At 40.9% G+C, this 19,855-nt stretch overlaps 1 long non-coding RNA gene across 3 annotated transcripts; it reads left to right on the top strand.

Moving 5' to 3' along the window:
• The first annotated feature begins 240 nt into the window (after positions 1–240).
• Positions 241–19,644, top strand: LOC121398868. 3 transcript variants are annotated; one of them, XR_005964560.1, is made up of 4 exons: positions 241–423; positions 12,627–14,119; positions 17,670–17,765; positions 17,885–19,644. It is a non-coding gene; the product is annotated as an uncharacterized LOC121398868 (long non-coding RNA). The 3 variants fall into 3 exon arrangements; XR_005964561.1 differs by lacking the exon at positions 241–423 and having other exon boundaries at positions 10,943–12,838; positions 13,528–14,119; XR_005964559.1 differs by lacking the exon at positions 241–423 and having other exon boundaries at positions 10,943–14,119.
• Positions 19,645–19,855: the final 211 nt, after the last annotated feature.

Below are 19,855 nucleotides of genomic sequence, written 5' to 3'. Positions count from 1 at the left end.
GATGAATAATGGGGCCAATAAATTATGTCAGCCCAGGGCTGCTTTAAAGAGGTGGTTCACTTGTATGTTGTAGAATGGACAATTCTTGGCAACTTTTTAAATGGTCATTATTTATGTTCTATAGTTTTTTTATGATTTGCCTTCTTCTTCTGACTCTTGCCAGCTTCCAAATGGAGGTCACTGACCCCATCTAAGAAACAAATGCTCTGTAAAGCTACAAATGTATTGTTACTGCTACATTACTCATCTTTCTATTCTGGTCCTATTTTATTCATATTCCAGTCATTTATTCAAATCAATGCATTGCTGCTATGGTATGCGGCGCATCATTTCTTTCAGAACGCAAATTGCCGCTCACAAAGGAGGACACATTGGTCGTTCCTGCCATGGGTGTCCCCGCTGCACCCCTGCTAGACCACCAGGGTAAGTTCTTACAGTGCCGTACTGCTGTTCTAGCTCCCTAATCTCAATTGTTTGGATATGTATGATTTCCGTTGTGCTGCAATAAAAGAACCAATATTCCCCCTTATGGTAGCCTCATGGGCTTCCCGCAGGATCAAGACGGAATAGGCCGCGCCTTTCCGTTAGGGATGCATAGGTCTCAGTGTAACCCAGAAACATAAGATCTACAGTGCATCTCAGTCAGGTCCTTGATTTCTGTTGTTATTACATTTCAGATGCAGCACAAACAGAAATTACAGCAGAAGTTTATTCTAATGATTAATAATTACAAAGTAATTGCAATCACCGGGGAAGATGTCACAATTGCACCAATACAACAAGATTTGCACAACTGCCCTTGTATTTGTATTCATGTCTGGTTGGTATAATTAATATTCTGCAGTGTGACACAAGCATCCTATCCCTTAGACACAGCTCTGCTGTGGAAATTGACGCAGGTCACTGTAGGAATCCTGGAGTCTCTGCCTGGTCCTGAGGTATCAGTAGCTCCAGGGCTGTTCTGTGATGCCTATGGGGCGCACTGTGGTTGTCCTGTGATACATATGGAGGGAAGTGTGTGGGTGCTGGGCTATATTTTGGGAGGGATGGTTGACACATTTGGAGCATCCCATTGGCTTCTGTGATACTTTTTTGAAGTTACAGATGTACTATGAAGTATACAGAATATTATTTGGAGCACTGGGGACTATGTGGACAGGATTTATCTATATTAATAGCTATTTGTGGATTGGGCATTTCTAACAGCCAGAGAATCCAGAGAAAGGTGAAAAATCCCTCAGTGCTTGATCAATCTGCACTGAAGGGAAACAATTCCTTCTGGACTCCAGACGACATTTGGTTTTACTCCCTGGATCATGGCTACACACTCAACCCCCACAGCAGGGACTTCCTCTTCATTTTCTTCTGTAGCAAGAGCCTCTTCTTCTGCTTCATCTATAGCAAGAGCCACCCTACACTCTCAACCCCCCCCCAAGCTCTCGAAACCTACCCCCCCCAATGCTCTCAGGTCCACGCCATGCTCTTGAGCCCACACCATACTTTCTCGAAATTCACCCTCCATGCTCTCAAGCCCACCCCACTGGTCCATTAGATTCAGTTAAATAATTAGGCTGGTACTTAAGAGCATATCCCAGATAGGGATATTGCACCTGGGCCCCAGTTAAACCCAGATAAACAGCACCACTAGTTACAAAGTTATATAAGCTTACTGGGTTTGCCAGTAAATTAATGTCTTACAAATCATCTCTCAGAGATGACTTAATCACCTGGTCATTGTGTGAAGGCTTAGTTCTGGTTCTGGCAAAATATGCTGCGGAAAATGTAGCTATTAAGTATTGCAGCATATACTTTGAGGTGCCAAGTACACAAGCACCAGTGGCTCCATACGCACTTATAAATAAATAAGCATAATAAACTCATAATGTAATGTTATGTGACTCAAGGGAGCCCAGTACTTTACACTTTCCATGGACCAGGAATCAAGTACAGGGTTCTATTTGCTTTCTGCACTAGAGCTTTGTGAAACGACCAATCAAGGAGGTCAAATGCCTTCTTAGAGTCTAAACTAAGAACTACCCCAGGTTTCCCTGACCTTTCCAAAATTTCAATGAGATCTGCCGTCTGCTTGTTATTGTTGCCAGCCTGGTGACCATGTATGAAACCCACTTGATCAGCTTTTATTAATTCAGGGAATGATTGGCGCTAGACCTTTTGCCGGAGCCTTAGAAGTCTGTATTGAGTAATGTCATGGGCCTTTCCTTTCTTATGGAGTAGGGATAAATAAAAGATTAACGGTTGATATAGGTGTACCTTTTCATGTGTTAAAAAGTTTAGTCAGTTGTGGAAGAAGCACTTGTGAGTATATTTTATAGTATTCATAGCGTAATCAAAAAGGACCCGGGGCCTTGACGTATTCTTTAAAACATTGGAAATTTCTTAAATTGTCATTTCCTCCCTAAAGGGGTTGTTGACCTATAAACTTAAGCTGGCCATAGACGCAAAGATCCCATCGTACGAATCCTCGATTCGTAAGATTTTCGGACCGTGTGTGGAGAGTCCCGGCATTTTTCATCCCACGGAGATCTGTCATTTGGTCGATCGGACAGGTTAAAGTATTTCTGTCGGCTGCCGATAATATCTCTGCGTGTATTGCCAATCGGACGATTTTCAGTGGGAGACTGTCACTAGCTTTGGTCGGACATAAACTTTCTTACGATTGCTGTCAGGGGCAAAACATCGGCTGATCTGTTCTTTTGTACTTTATTTAAACTGAAAGTTAGTGGCAGGTTGGGAGATTGGGAAGTCCGATTGTTCAAGAATTCGAACGATCGGATCTTTGCGTCTATGGCCAGCTTTACTTTTAGTATGACATACTAAGACATACTGAGACATTCTCTTTCAGTTGGTTTTAATTTTTTTGTTTATCCTGTTATTAATTTTTTTGTTCAGTTGCTCTCCTGTTTGCAATTTCAGCAGCTGGTTGCTTGGATCTTGTTTACCTGGCTATGGCTCACTGGCTATGAATAGGAGTGGGCCTGAATTGAAAGACATTTTCGGTAATAAAAAACGACGATGATAATAAAATTGTAAGCTCACAAAGTAAACTTTTTTTTGGCCTCGGGGGTTAGAGACCCCCACTTAAAAGCTGGAAAGATGCAGACAAGGAAGACAAATAATTCAAAACCTATAAAAAAATAAATAGACCAATTGCAAAATTGCAAGGAATGGGAGATTCTGTAACATAAACTTTGCTTAAACCACCCATTAAGGATCTGTACTTTATTTACTGTATATGGCTGAAATGACAATAAAATCCACTTGAATTGACTTGAAGCTCTTCTCAAAGTGGGGTGAATTAGCTTTATGGAGCAGTCTGGCAATGCTCCTAGAGCTTGACTACATAGCACGGTATAATAGTGGGATAACTGGTCATTTATGTGATCAAGGTTGTATAATAGCCATCCCTAATGCTGCTTTTCTAGTGATTTTTGCTCTCTCGGTTTCCTTGCCAGTAGCATTTGCCTTCTCCACTTCTTTGTTCTCTAGTCGATTAACCCTTTAGCTGCCTAGCACCTACACAGCAGGCAAGGGCTCAATCTGTGTACTATGTATGTTCAGAAGAGCATTTCTCTTTGCATCTGCGGCTTCTGCCGCCTCTGCAGAGAGTTGGGAGGTACGACAGCCCACTGGGTAAAGGCTGGGGAGCTGCCATGTTAGTTCTGTGATGGGATCATCGCAGGTCTGACCTCCAAGCAGCAGACTTGATCGGATAGCATGTATGCTGCTCTCGTGACTTCCTTTTCCCCCATCGCCGCTCACGCGCTTCCTTCTGCACAATGCTCTGCGCCAAAGGACACCACCAAGCATTGCGGCTGTGTAGTTTGGACTAGAAAAACATACTTACGTATTTTAGATTTTCAGAATCTCTTCTTCCCAAAAATGTACATTTATTTTTTTAATGGTAAACCTACTGGAGTTTCTTTTACCTTGAAATCAGAAGTATGCAGGTTTCCAGAGAAGCTCTTTGGAAATGTGGTAGTGTACTGCTGGGGGTTTTTGACCTATACAAATCAGAAAATCTCCATAATACAATACATATTTGGTATTGGCATGTTCCAGAGACATGGGCCTTTCCACAATCAGTTGTATTTTCATGCATAAAATAAATTATATTTGTTTATATTATAGAAAATATGATTTTTATGCCATTTTTTGACAGTTAGAAACCTATAACTTATGACAGAAGTGGAATTACACCAAAATTCTAGAAAGTTTAGGTTGTCCTGAACAAAAACGACATATCGTTTTCCTGGGTAAACCTTAAGTCCCTTGCAGGAAAGGTCCCTAAAGTGAAAGAGCGAAAAATGTTCACAAACTGTCTGGCAATAAAAGTCCACCAGTGGCCAGTTTCCTGGCAGTGAAAGGGTTTAAGTTTAGTTGTTTCCAGATTGTTCACCAGAGATAATGACTTTGTTCAATAGTTTAAAGGGTTGTTCAGCTTTAAATTAACTTTTAATAAGATGTGCAGTGATATTCTGAGACTATTTGCAGTTGGTTTACATTTTTTTTTATTTGTTGTTTTTAAATTACATAACCTTTTTATTCTGCAGCTCTCCCGTTTGCAGTTTCAGCAATCTGGTTTCTAAGGTCCATATTACCCTAGCAACCATGTACTGATTTGAATAAGAGACTGGAATATGAATAGGAGAGGCCTGAATAGAAAGATGAGTAATAAAACAAAGTAGCAATAACAATAAATTTGTAGCCTTACAGAGCATTGTGACAGAGCCCAACAACAAATCTCCTCTTCTTCGGGCGACCAATCTCCACGAACTGTCTTCCCATCGGCTAAAATGTGTATCGCTAGTTGGATGGCACTCGGAGCGATTCATTTTCCGAAGTCGCCCGAAGCGCACTACCCCTTTTTTTTGATGTTCTGAAATATAATGAGCAAAATTTACTACAGCTCTTATCACCTATAGCAACAGCAGGACGCATTTACAAACATGCTAGGGGTTACTGTACTTGGGCAAATTTAGTGCATTTTATTACACATGGGCTAAATGTCTGATGCTTAGCCCTAGGCAAATGCTCCCTTGGCCCATTAATTAAAATACCATGTATAAGCTACATGCTAATATTATATAAAGTCTACAAACATTTTTGCTATCCCTAATCAATATATGAACAAGCCCTGAACAGATATCAAATTCGAATAAGATGAACTGGAAATTTGGTCATAGTAACATAGTAAGTTAAGTTGAAAAAAGACACACGTCCATCAAGTTCAACCAAATGTCAGGAAGGATGCAAACAGCTCCAAATTGACCCCTGGATGTCTCCCATTGACATAAACAGCAATTCGGCAGGTTTTAGTTGGTCCAGAGTATGATAAATCTCCAAATTCAAATTTAATTTTTTTTTAAAAAAACTTGAATAAAATTTCAATAACACCCTAGTTGAATTCGACAGTTTTGACCATTAAATTTTCAATTCGACCCTTGATAAATCTGGGCCGGCGGGACACTGGAAAAAATCCTAGTGGACCTGCGGCCCTCAAGGGCCCTGCTGGCTCACATCTGCTTCCACTTGCCTGGCACTCTGCACACGCTGATCTCTCCCCAACCGATAAAATAAAAGCAAGTACACACCAGTGGGGGTGGGGGGGAAGGCAGATATAGGAGGGTCGTGGGCGGCTGGAGAGGGGGGGGCCCTGAAGTTGGCTGAGGGGGGGTCAGGGCCCAGAGTTGGTGTGTGCATGCAGCTGATGTGGCAGCCCAGGTAGGCCTAGACACGCCCAGTCTGACACTGAATCCAGTTTCTAAAAAGCAGAACACAATGTACAAAGCGCTGTCCTGTTTGCAGCATTTTTTCACTTTGTACATTGCATTCCGTTAGGTAAATAACCCCTAAACTGTTTTCCAAAGCTGCCAACAAATGGGTAGATCCACAGAGAATCCAGCTTCCATCTGGATCAAGACTGGCCACCGTGACAACCACTATGATTCTTTGTGTACCCTACTTTATGTGTGGCCATCTAGGTTGATGCTGAACAATTGTTGCCACTATTAAGTACAGCAAGGGCCTATTGTTGCAGACCTGTACCTGGCCCTGACCTGCAGACCTGCTTTGGCCCATTGATTCTCCCTACCCAACCCCCTCTAAAACAAGTGCCCTCCCATAGCCAGCCCATGTTTGGCTGAACGTCTCTTTAAACAGTGACATCAGTAATTTGGGGTGAGGTGAAGTGATACACAGTTGAGCCCGTTTTTTTTATCCTTTATAGCCTTCCTCAGCCTATACGACTACCTCAGCTGGGAACCGGCACAGTCAGGACATCAGGATTTTCTCTCCGAATTCTGACCACTTTGCAGTTATTCCACAGGTACCTGACCTGGTGCAGGACTCTACCATCAGTATCTGAGATATTCTTGATGTTTGGTGCATTGGGTGTATTTTGCCATGAAATGGATAGGGATAATAGGCTATGAGGAATATAGCAGGCACTATGTTGTAGTTATCCCAGGTTCTAGCTTACTAAGAGAAGTTACACATCCTGTAACATGTTTCTGCAGGTACACAAACCGCAGATTTATCTTACAGACGCTCTGACTTTTTTATTTGAATGTTGCAGTGTATGGAGAGGACCTTTGTTTCCCACGGTCTCTCCATCTTCTCAAGAAGTTCCCCCATTCCTCCTCCTTAAAAATTACATATTATTATAAGTGGAATGCAGACCAGAGAGGGCTACTCGTTATGCCAGGCTGGGAGATGGGAGCATGCAGCCAGCACACTGTGGTACAGATGCTAATCCTTAAATTGGTTCTGTGTTTATGCTCAATTCTCTGCTCAGCTGCGTTTGAAGGACACTCAGCTGCCCACATTCAGCAGTAGCAATTAGTATTGAGTTTATCAAATATCATTCAGCTGTGCCTAAATGATAAGAACATTATGTTTGATTACTCTATTGGGCCCCTACATTTTTCAGTACCGATTAGTATTAAAGAGATTAGAAATACAGTTTAGCATTTAGCTGCTAACATTTGGTGCTTTTGTGGGTAGCAGTCGGTATCAGTCATGCCTACAGATTCACTACCGGGAGTAGGTGGCCCACGCTGAATTTATAGGCCCCAGTCTATTGTTTTTGTGTTCTGCAATAATCTCAGTCCTTGTTCTTTCAGAGTTTTGGGAATGGCTTGGTCCTGGCAATCACGGCACAAAAAGTTTGACACAGCTCTGGCAAACTCTCATTCTGTGTTTGTGTCAAGCAGCTTCTCTCATACCAAAGCAACAATATAATGCTTACACTTTTCCAGCTATATCTGCAAATCTTCATAAACTACAGTGGATGAGATACAGTTGCATGAAGATAAACTAATATCGCTCTTAATCAACAAATTTGTTTGTAAACAGACTCCAGTGGGATGAATAATTAACATTTGAATGAAAAATCTAAAAAATCTAAAATTTGAATGTAACACTTTGGCATCTAAGGGTGGCGGCAGATGGGGAGTTCAGTCGTTCAGCGAGGCAACTCAGGATGACTTCTGAAATCCGTAGCGATTTGTATGTTATCTCGTCGGCGATTCATATTCTTGCCGGCTGGAAAGAATTTCAGGGAGATTAGTGCCCGCAGTAGAGAAGATTTGTCGCTGGGCGACTAATCTCCCCATCTGCCACCACCCTTAGGGGTATATTTATCAAAGAGTGAAGTTACAGATCTCCACAGTCCGCAGAGTGAAATTCCACCACTCTCCATTCATTTCTATGGGATTTTAAAAGCATATTTATCAAAGGGGGATAGTGAAAGTTCACCATTTGATAAATAAGCCTTTAAAAATACCATAGAATCCCGTATGGACTGTGGAGATCTCTAACTTCACTCCTTGATAACTATACCCCTAAAGTGATTCATGTAAAAATTAATGGGAGCTCTCTATGGCAAATTTAAAGGGTTTTTTCAATGTTGGTTTTTAAATTTTTTTTTCAATTTCAACCCATTACACAAATTTGAATTTTGCTTCTGGTTTACTTTTGCAACTGAATCTGGTCCAGTGTGTGAGAATGGAGTAAACGTATTGGCTGCATTTATTTAAAGATTTGCACTACATCCATATATTTAGGATTGGCAAATGCCTGTGAAAATCATCCTACTAATTTTCAATGCTTAGCGATGTAACTCTTCATCAGAAGGGAGTTTTCAACATTTTTAGGGTTAAAAAAAGTTGCTTCTAGGAGGTACAGATACCCACTCACTACTGATCTTCTTTACTCATGCTACATGCATGATGAGTTTTTTTTTTGCCTTTCTCTGGATCAACTAGCAGTTAGGCAGGTTAAAAAAAGGTTGAACTTGATGGTCATGTGTCATTTTTCAACCTTACTTACTATGTTACTATGTATATGCTATGCATGCTGTGGCAAAAGCCTTATTGGGTATTGCTGTACAACCACGGAAGGCCCATGGGCTTGACAGTGTAGGTGTAATATAAACAATGTGGCCCCACAATTGCTCCTGTAGCTACACTTGCTTACCAATACACTCCACTTTCTTTCTCCCATCCTGTCAGTTGTTGCTGATCTTGCCAGATATTCAACCAAATAGCCGCACAGATACGCATAGCAGATTCTGTACGTGGTACAGGTATCTTTATATTATTCTGCTTGTTCAGGCTCACATAGCCAAACTAAAAGAACAGCAGCTGCTCCTGGTAACTTTAAGAGACAAAATTCCAATATTTGAATTGCAATTTTGGCTCTGCTAGTGGAAAGAGTGCAATTCTGCTCTCCGCATTAGCAATGTGGCCCACCCACTCCTGCGCTCAAAATGGAATGCTCTGGAACCAAGGGGGGCGGCATCAGATAGGCTGTCTCAAGGAGGCAAGGACCTCCAAAACGACCCTGCCTAACCTGGAAATTAAATACATTTTAATCATAAATACTCCCCATCTGTGGGATACAGAGTTTTGTGCGTTTGACACAGGTGGCACGGCACAGTTTAGAAATTACTTAAAAATTTATGAGGAGATTTTTTTGGTCAACGGTGAAATTTCCCTGCCAAACAACGAAGACAAACAAGCAGATTAACAGGATGATTAGGCCATTTTTTCCACTTTTCTTTCATGAATTTCAGTTTACCTTTAGGATTTTGGCAAGGTGAGCATCCCCAGTACAGGGGCGTGCCTTGACATCCACTCTCTGTCAGTGCCTACGTGCGGGCCTGGGACTCTTGCATGGAGCTGAATAATTAATATCCACGGCTGCCGGGTGAGGTGTCATTTTAATTAAGGGGAGCCAGCGGAAAAAGAAGTGCTGAAAAATAAATAAATGGAGCTAGTTGCAGCATGCTGGAGAGCTGTAAAGTTTATCTATTAAAGGAGATTAGATTCTAAGTAAAACATTCAGTACTTGCCAGTTTAGCAGAGCGTTATAATGAGGAACAGGCAGTTCCTTCTCCTTCTTTCTTTCTGGAAAACCAAAGACTTTGGACCAGGCCAGCCTTTTGTCAATGGTGAGTTGAGGGATCTCATGTCATTGGCCAGCATTGGACTGGGACACCATGAGCCCATCAGAACTTAATATCAAGGACCTGCTCGCCAGAATATATATATATATATATATATAGTCCACGAGGTAGCCAGCACTCTCGAAAAAATGGTTTAAGTTGCCTGGGTGCAGTGTCAATAATTTCAGAATAAAATCAGAATATAAAATGCTTTCTTCTTATTGAGAAAAATAGTGTAATTTATGTAACTGAGAAGGCCCACTAAGTTCAAGCCTCTCCATGAAAAGTCCCTTTATGCCTGGAGGCCGACACTGTAATTAGCAGTGACGTAAGAAATTAACAGTGACGTAACTGGGCCTGGGAATGAGACATTTCTTATGCATAAATACCACAGCTGCTTCCCACAGGGCCCACTATACCTCTTTGGACCTGATCAATCACAGGATTATCACATATTGTGATAATTAACCCTCGATATTCGACCCTTAGTGAATCAGCCCCATAGTGTATGATTATATACTCATACACTAACTAAAGATTTTAGTATCACAATAGCCTTGGATGTTATGCTTGTCCAATAAATCATCCAAGACTTGGAGGCGTTAACAGAATCGGCCATCACAACATCATCCGGCAGTGCATTACCCAACATCACTGCCTTCACTGTGAAGAACCACCTACGCTGCTTCAAATGAAATGACTTGGCGGTACAACTGTATTTTATGTATTTTACCAATACTTGCCTCCAAATCTGTAATTCAAAAATAAGCACCTGATTTGAGGCCACTGGGAGCAACATCCACTGGTTGGGGATGACTGCTGGTTAATGTGCACGAATGAACTGGGAACAGACAACGGTTAAGGAACTGTTATTTAGTCCTACTCACTACAAACAGTTGCACTTTTGATCTAATTGGAAGCTAATCATTCCTTAAGAATGAGATCAGAGATGGGGAATTCCATCACTTGCACATCAAAACACATCATGTGCATCTAGTGCAAGCAATGTGTCTACAGCATATATCACAACATCCAATAGTGTGGTCATTCTCAATAGCCTAGTCTTACTACACTAAGGGGCAGATTCATTAAGGGTAGAATTTCGAAGTTAAAAATACTTCGAAATTCGACCCTCGAATTGAAATCCTTCGACTTCGAATATCGAAGTCGAAGGATTTAGCGCTAATCCTGCGATCGATCGGTCGAAGGATTTTTCGAACGATTCGAACGATTTTAATCCAACGATCGAAGGAAAATCCTTCGATCAAAAAAAGGTTAGCAAACCTATGGGGACCTTCCCCATAGGCTAACATTGACTTCGGTAGGTTTTATCTGCCGAAGTAGGGGGTCGAAGTTTTTTTTAAAGGGAAAGTACTTCGACTATCGAATGGTCGAATAGTCGAACGATTTTTACTTCGATTCGTTCGATTTCGTTCGAATTCGAACGAATTTAACCAATTCGATGGTCGAAGTACCCAAAAAATACTTCGAAATTCGAATTTTTTTCATTCGAATCCTTCACTCGAAGTTAGTGAATCTGCCCCTAAGCATTACTAAGTGCAATCCATGCCAATTCTTTAGCCTTACTAATATTAGTATTGTGTTTTTTCACTTTATTAATTTTATTTGTCTATATAAGTGTTTCTAGATACACTCTAGATTTTTTTTTAAAATAATACACTCCAAAAGTAATGAGTTTTTGTTTATTCTGTATTTGGATAGCTCTTCTTCTGTCCCTCAAGCTATACTAGCATAAACCCTGTTTCAGTATCTGTGATTTATGGACCTGATGTACCTCCCCCCTCCCCCCCAGCTATATCAGTCTGTGTTGAAAGTGCGAATGAGGGAGTAATAAAAACGATTGCTACTTTCCATAGCAAGTACTGTAAAAAAAACACCAGTGTGAATAAGGCTAAAGTTGCCATACATGCAGAGACCGCTAAATGAGAGATCTATCCTTGATAGACTGTCTTAAGGTAGGAGATATTGGGCTGATTCGATTGTGGACTTTAGGGCCCAATGATCAAATCACAACGCTGAAAATACTGGTGATCGAATCAAGGAATGCATCAATGAACTCCAACTGGAGTTTTAAACCTTGGTCTGTCAGCTGCTTATATTGGCCCGTATTTGGCCACCTATAGGCCTTGTACATATATATGCATCTCATATGTGATGACAGTTATTGAGAGAACTCACATCCACCGAGTATCACATCAGTGGAGGAACTGCGACTGCACCAGGGCCCACACCCAGTTCTCGTATGAGTGAATCCATTGTGAAAATTGCTTTTGGGGGGGGCGCCCGGCTGGGCCCCATGGTGAGTAGTTACGTTACTGTTGAGTAAGTGTGAGTGAGTATCAACTCACTATCGCACCAGATTCACATACTGTAACTCTGCCAGTCTGGTATGTAGGTGCAAATGTAAACAGAAAGACGCAGATATGTATGTAAAGAATAGCTTGAATCTATCAGTCCCCTTTAATGTTTCATTTGCTGTGCAAGAGTTATATTAAAGCGATAGAGCAACACTCCTTTACCTTAGGCCTATTCACATTTTTTTAGTGGAGCCCCTTAAGAATTGCTGTACTCACTACATTGGCGAGTGCAGCACAACAATAACACAGTTCACCTTTAAGTATGGATGCTGGCTGGTATATCACCAGCACATCACCCCTTGACCACCCTAAGCAGCCAGACTTAACTCTGTAGTACTCTCTTGTTACATACTATACCTACTGTATTCTATCAGCAGAGCTTGCCACATTAGATAGGGATGACTAAAGTTGGCCATACAAGATCCACATTTGGGCAGGCCTATTTTGCCCATACTGTCAGTACATCTAGGCATATAGCTAGGATTATCAGACAATAATTCTGTGCTCAGTCCTGAAAAATTGGCCAAAAGGTGGCAAAGAGTAGCCTCAGCTTGACACCTCTTTTTGTTCAGATCATTCACATGGCTGGTTTGGACAGAACACTACAAAGGTGACCAACGATTTGTTATACTGTGCCTGGCTGGTCCATGTAGGGCACCTTTAGGGCACTTACATATAGGTTTTTTTTTATTTATGTGATTGAGACGCAGGTTTGAGCAAAATGGATGACAATACATAAGCTTTAATTTCTATATTTCATGCTTAAACCCCCTTCCCCCCAGGACCATCAAGACCCAGACTGGCAATCTATCTGATTAGGCAAATGCCTGGTAGGCCTCTCCATTTATAGTAAAGTGGGCCTGGCAAGCCAAATGGGAGCCAAAGCCGAATGAAAGTTGAAGTGGAAGCCACCAACTGGGAGCCAATGCCGCAGAGGAGAATGAAGAAGCCACTGTCACCTAGAAGCAAGAAGACTACCTGCCACATTTTAAATGTAAGTTTACACTGAACACCAATAGTTTTTTTTATAAAAATCCCTGACCACCAGTGTTTTTTTAACTTTAATGGCGGACCCTGGTCACCAATGTTTTTTTTTTTAACTTCGGGGCTGGCCACCAATGTTTTTTTACTTGGGGGAGCTAGCCACCTGTGATTTTTTAACATGGGGGAGCTGGCCACCAATGTTTTTTTTAACTGGGGGGGGCTGCCCACCAATTGTTCTTTAACTTTCTGTACTTTTATGGTGCGCCCTGACCACCAATGTTTTTTTAACTTGGGGGAGGGGGCTCACCACCATTGTTTTTTTTTAGTTTTACATGGGGCTGACCACCAGGGTTTTTTTTTTAGTTTTATGGGTGAGAACATGTGTTGTGATTTAGTTTTGCGTATGTACCTTGCCTACTAAATGACTAATGCATGAATCTGCCTTGCCTTTTGTCTCAACATCATCTGAAACTTTCTAGTGTTTTCCCTAGCCCATTAGCTTTTCTTCACTGCTTGTTTGTGTGAAGAACATTCCCTCCTGCTTTTAAAGACTTTTACAGATGATTGGGAGGGAGGGATGTCTGCACTACAGATACCCACTGACTCACCTGCTCTGTTTTGTTGCTGTGCTGTTGCTTAGGGAGAAGGGTGGAAATAAAATGTAGGCTGTCTTAGTAACCCCTGTGTTTATTTCCACAGAAGCCTCCCTTTCTTTAAACACACATGGCTCTCCAACATTAGCAGCAATCACAACTTTGTGATGTAAATAGAGAAATCAAAGCAAAAATAAACATTATGGCTCATCCAAGATATATTTTATCATAATACAACAAAAATGTCTTCAGGTCTGAAAATTGTGTCACTGATTCCAGTAAAGAACATATATATCAAATCTTCCTCCTGCTGAAGAACAATAATCTTTACAACTATAATGGTCAATACAATACATCCGTTTGCAGTGGAGCAAGCAACACATTTACAATTGTGCACAAATATGCCAAGGAACAGATACTTTGATTTATCCTTTCCTAAATTTTACTTAATACATTTTCATTGTTCACTTGGTTTAGTTTAAATTTGCTGGCCCCTTAAAGTTTGAAGAAAACAGATTGAGCATAAGATTTCTGCAGTGAAGTGCATGGATCGTTGATAGAAGACATTGATCAAAGATTGAAGTTGAGTTATAGGTGGTAGATGAAAACAACTTTTCTGGATCAGCAGACGTGCAAGTCAGAACAAGATGAATGACAGAAAGAGCTGATGCAGATGTAGGCTGGGAACATTCCTTCAGGTACATGTGGGAGATAGGGCTCTGTTCTGTTACCTGGAACATCTTGCTGTATACCAACATAAGTGCTTTTTATAAAGACTCCTCCGTTGTTAAAAACCATAGGAAGCAAAAGCAAGAGACAGACATTAAAAGAACCATCCTGTAACCATAGTTGTCATAATGGGGGTTAAACAAGGGTTGTATAAGGGTTGAACTAAACGTGCGTTTCTGTCCGATCCGACGCACTCTGACAAAATGCAGGTGTCAAGTAGGACGCTCCGGAAATAAGGTAAGAGATAGAAATGTCGGATGAAGTTGCATTGTTCATCCGACGCAACATGACTGTCGGTTGCAGACGCAGAATGCATCCTCTGCATCCGGCAGACGCGTCGGACGAATGCTGCAACACCTTGCTTACCTTGTTTTCTGTCTGTTTTGGCGCAGCATGTCGGATCCAGAACAATCTCGGGGAAATTGTCCGTGTAGTTCTACCCTAATGGAAGTACTTGTAGAGTAGGAATAGATTGGAAAAGACTACAAATGCACTAAAAATGTCACTTTTGACATTTGTCGCAGCACAGTAGTACCTAAAGTAGCAGTGTGCAGGATAGGGCAGCAACACCTGCAATAGCACTGGGCTAATAATGTAGCAAGACCCCCTAGTAAGGGCTTGTACTCACTTGCATTTTTGGCTGCGCTCCCTGTGTTCTGGTTAAAAGAGTTGAACCACAGGCATAGATGCATCCGTTTTTTCTTTAATGGGGCGTACTCGCAATGACGCAGGTAAGCAGCAAATGCAGGTTGAACGCATCATGCTGCAATCTACTTGCATTTGACGCTTACTTGTGTCATCATAAGGATGGCACCATAGAAAGGAATTGCCTGCGTCTGGTCTTGCACTCCTCTGCCGGCTGAACTGACTGAAATCAAACACAGCCCAAAATACTCGTCTGTAGTAGTGTAGTGACTTAGTAAAGCCAATTATTACTATTGTCTTTTTTGTAGCCGTGACAAGTAGCTGCAACTAGTAGCTGTATAGGGTATATTTATCAAAGAGTGAAGTTAGAGATCGCCACAGGCTCTAGAGTTAAATTCTTAACTTTCCATTCTAATTTCTATGGGATTTTGATAGGCGTATCTATCAAAGGATGAACTTGCACTTTCACCCATCGATAAATACTCTTTTAAAAATCCCATAGAAATGAATGGAGAGTGTCTTTGACTTCTAACTTCACTTTTTGATAAATGTGTCTTCACCCTATCACTGGCCTAATAGTGCAGCAACACCTGGAGTAGCACTGGGGTAATAATGTAGCAACAACTAGAGTAGCCCTGGGCAGTGTCGGTACAGCAACACCTGCAGTTGCACTATGTTAATAATACAGCAATGTCTGCAGTTGCACTTTGTAAACAGTACAGCAACATCTGCAGAGGCATTGGGTTAATAGTGTAGCAACACCTAGGGGCAAATTTATCAAGGGTAGAATTTGAAAAACTTCGAAATTCGAATTAAAAAAGACCAGCCAAAATTAAGTCAAAGGCCGAATAGGTCAGTTTTCGATCTACTAGGTCGGCCGAATTAGAATTGTACGAATCAAAGTAAGAGCACATTCGATGGAATTTGAATCAAAGTTTTTCCCCAAAAAAAGCTTCGATTTTTCAGAGTCCACCAATTGACTCCAAATAGGAGGTCCCCCATAGGCTAAAACAGCTATTCGGCAGGTTTTAGATGGCGAATGGTCGAATTTTTAAAGAGACAGTACATGATAAATTTTGATATTCAAATTTTTTTAATTTTTTATCGAATTTGGACTATTCCCTAGTCGAGGTACACAAAAATAGCTTGAAAATCGAATTTATTTAATTTGAAAATTCACCTTGACCTTTGATAAATCTGCCCCTATTGTAGCAGTGACTATAAAAGTGCAGCACCATCTAGTTATTGTAGGGATAATAATATTTGTTATTTATACAGTGCCATTACAAAATTTACAGAGATTGATCATAATTCACATGTCCCAGGCTCAGAGGAACTTACATTCTAAAATCCCTATCAAGGGGTGGTGCTGTTATGAGGTGAGTTGCCATGAGGCAGCAGTAGCCTACAAGTTACCGGGGGGGGGGCAAAAAAGCTGCTGCTGGTAACTTTAGGGACTGAAATTTCAATATTTAAATCAGAATTTAGACTCTGCTGCTACTGGTAACTTTAGGGGCTCTCTGCACTAGGGATGTGGACCCCCTACACCCGCTCCAGCACTCAAAATGTTATACGCTGGGTGCAAGGGTGGGCAGCATCAGAAAGGCAGCCTCAGGGTGGCAAGGAGAACCGAAACATCCTTGGCTCTAAATCATTTTTACACATGAGAGTTAGTTTTATCAGGAGCCTAATAACCTTCCTGACACAGGTATAACATACAAATTCTTTGCAGGTATTGCCCAGGCTGAAATCAAACTTAGAAACTCAGGCTGCCCATATATATAGTGTACAGTGCCTATAGCAGCAGTCTGCACTTTCGTACAGAAACACCTGCAGTAGCAAGAAACTGTACGTATGGGATAGCTGATATGGCAAGATAACAGTTTAAATTAATTTTTGTGTGACAGAGCAATCATGGGTGCCAGAGCTAAGTGGATCCTAGTGGTAAGAGGTCAGCAATTAAAACTGTATGTATAGAATGTGAGATAGTGAAAGGTAGATATGAAAGTTGTCCACCCAAAATATAAACCCATGTTTATATTTTACCAGGGTAGCTTTCTCTTAGTTGTGCTCCCTAAGGCTAGGGTGGCCAGATGATACAAACAACAGGTGGAGAATCCACTGTCCTGCTGCTCCCATTTTCTTCTGAAGGTAGGGCAGATTTCTGTGTGAAATGCAAAATCTTGCGTTTCGGTGCAGAAATCCGCCACCTCTGCCTACAGCTAAGCAGAGACAATGCTTCCGGGTGCAGGCAGAGGAGGAGCAGCGGGAGAAGAAATGCAGGCCAAGATCAATAATCATCTGGCACTAGCCTAAATCTTCCCCTAGCTTCCCAAGCACCCCTTGCACTTTTTTAGACATTGCACTTGTGTAATACTATGTTACAATAACATGTTAGAGTTCATCTGGCTGAATCCCAATTAAAGGAGAACATTATTTCAAAGATCTGTTAACACTGGGCTCCCATACTCAAGGGCCCTATCAATCTGTCCGCTACAGTTCAGCATATAAACTACAAATGTCACTATACTTACATGTGAAATAAAGAAACCCCTTTTGCTAATGGCAGCTTTTGCCAACTTAAAAAAAACCCTCCACATTTAACTTCCATTTTATAATATATTAATACTTTTACAAATATAGCATTTCAAATGAATACTGTATCTATTCCTTTACATTCCAAATGTTTAGTTGCTTTCCAAACAGTTGTATCAGGAAGAGATCATTTGTATTACAGCAGAATTTACAATCAAATGGATATTACAGCGGAACCGCCTTACTTCCCTAATGTGAATTTAATTGAAAAAGTAATTGGAAACGAGAAACTGGTACCAGTGAAAAATAACCATAACATTGCGCTCTTTTCCAAAACAGTTGGGGAAGCAGGATTTCTAGTGGCGACCCCCATTCGTTTAGTTAATGAAAAGACTTGGAAGGAGCCAGTGCAAATGTTTAGACACAGCAGGGCAGGTACGTGAGTCTGTGCTTGCCAAAAAGTGAATTGACTGAACTGCTGGTGAACTTGATGCCTTAATAGATTTATCAAACCGTTCTACCTTAAAGTTCATCTGTACCCTCTTCCCCCCCAGATGCTTCCCTCACAGTGGATCAGATAAAGAGCTGATAATTCTAAAAGGAACCATGGTGTTTGGATAAGCTACCGAGCAGACGGCAGGACGGGCTGAGGCCTGAAGGGGTATTGGAGGGAGAAGAGCCAAACGTGACATTCTCCCAGTGATGAGTGATTAAGGCAGATTGTTTATATTGCTAATTCATTGCTAAATGATGCACCTTCTTTAACTCTACCTGGAATTTGCATTCTCAGGTGCACTGTCAGAAAACAAGGATTTGGCCTTTAACCCTTCGAGCAGTGCTTGAGCAGTTGATTGAATGTTTGACTAGACTGACTAGTTACCCTTACCTACATGACTGATTTATTTCTTAGTCATCCACTATTATTGAATAGACAAGCTCTCCCCTTTCCAGGGCCACCATCAAACACCTGGGTCCTCTCCACCACCTTCAGTTGAACCTTGATAGCTGGTTTAAATATCTCTCACTCGTCAGTTTTAGGGCTCTTATACATGGGTGGTTTTGCCCTGCACTCCCCTATATTCCATTTTAATCTGTTCAGCCACAATTTAGATCTTCATACGTTAAGTCTACTAGAAAATCATGTAGACATTAATTAACCCAATAGGCTGGTTTTGCTTCCAATAATGTTTATTATTACAGAGGAAAAAGAAAATAATTTTTAGAAATCTGAATTATTTGGATAAAATGGAAATATATTATAAATGATAAATTTGGATTATTTGATTGAATTTGAATAGAGTCTATAGGAACCTTTCCATAATCCGGAGCTTTCTGGATAACGGGTTTCCAGATAACGGATCCCATACCTGAATATACAACTGAATGTTCCTCCATGTAAGACAAGTGGTCACCCCTTGGCTGTTACAAAACAAAAGCTGCCTGCACAGTTGCCTGTGGGTAATGAGGCTGGAATGTGTACAGTAGTGGCCTGAATAAAATGCTAAGTAATGAAATATAACAATAAAATTGCCGCCACAGAGCAATAGAAGTTTTGGCTTCTGGGGTCAGTGACCAACTTTTAAAAGCAGGAAAGAGTCAGAAAAGAAGGCAAAAAAATTAAAAAAAACTATAAAGAATAATACATAAAGACTTATTGTGAGGTTGATAAATTCTGTAATCTACAAAAAGCTGACTTAAAGGTGAACAACCCCTTTAATACCCCCTGTTGAATCCAAAATGTGCTCTTGCCCAGTGGATAGTAATGAAAGTAGCACCAGGTACAGACCAAGAACAACACGGGTGAATGTATGCGTTGAAATGAGATGGGCCATCTCTCCTTATGCATTGGACCACCTCTTCAATGTAGCCAAAACTATTGACTTCTGTGGCAGCCCCAGTTCTAAAAGAAAAGAAAAAGATATTACCAAGGATCAACCACACAAATTAGATCCAATGATCATATAAAACTAAAGGTACTGTTTCTGGTCACCATGGACTGTAACTGTAAGTCTCGCCATCTGATAACATCAGATAACAATTGAGTAACCATGCACACTCCCCCTGTTGGACCCACCCAATGGGACCTACTGTATAATGCAATAAAATATAAATTCTGAATGTACTTGAACTGTACCTCTATTTGTTGTACCTCAATTTAAAGCTGTAATTGTAGCCATTAATATATGATCTCTACTTATTCAGTAAGTCTAGATACTGTTGTTTGCACTGTTTACTGGATGTTGTAACATTGCCAACTGCACGCTGTTAAATGCTTCTTTTTCTTGTCAATAAACTCGACCTAATCAAAAAAAAACGACTGTGATTAAATAGAAGACCATCATCAAAACCATCACTACACTAACAAAGTGACCTTTGTACACTTTCCCCCATCCCTAACTATATTTCCTTGTCAAATGAAACAAAAAAAACCCAATGCAATTTACTTTTAATTGCATTTTCGTGGATGAATCTCAATGGGAGGAACACACAGATTATAGTATAGGAATTGCTCAAAGATACCTCCC

Source organism: Xenopus laevis, chromosome 9_10S (assembly GCF_017654675.1).
Source record: "Xenopus laevis strain J_2021 chromosome 9_10S, Xenopus_laevis_v10.1, whole genome shotgun sequence".
In the NCBI taxonomy this organism is placed as follows: Eukaryota; Metazoa; Chordata; class Amphibia; order Anura; family Pipidae; genus Xenopus; species Xenopus laevis.
Note: the sequence above shows the minus strand (reverse complement) of the source record. Positions and strands in the feature narration are given on the sequence as shown.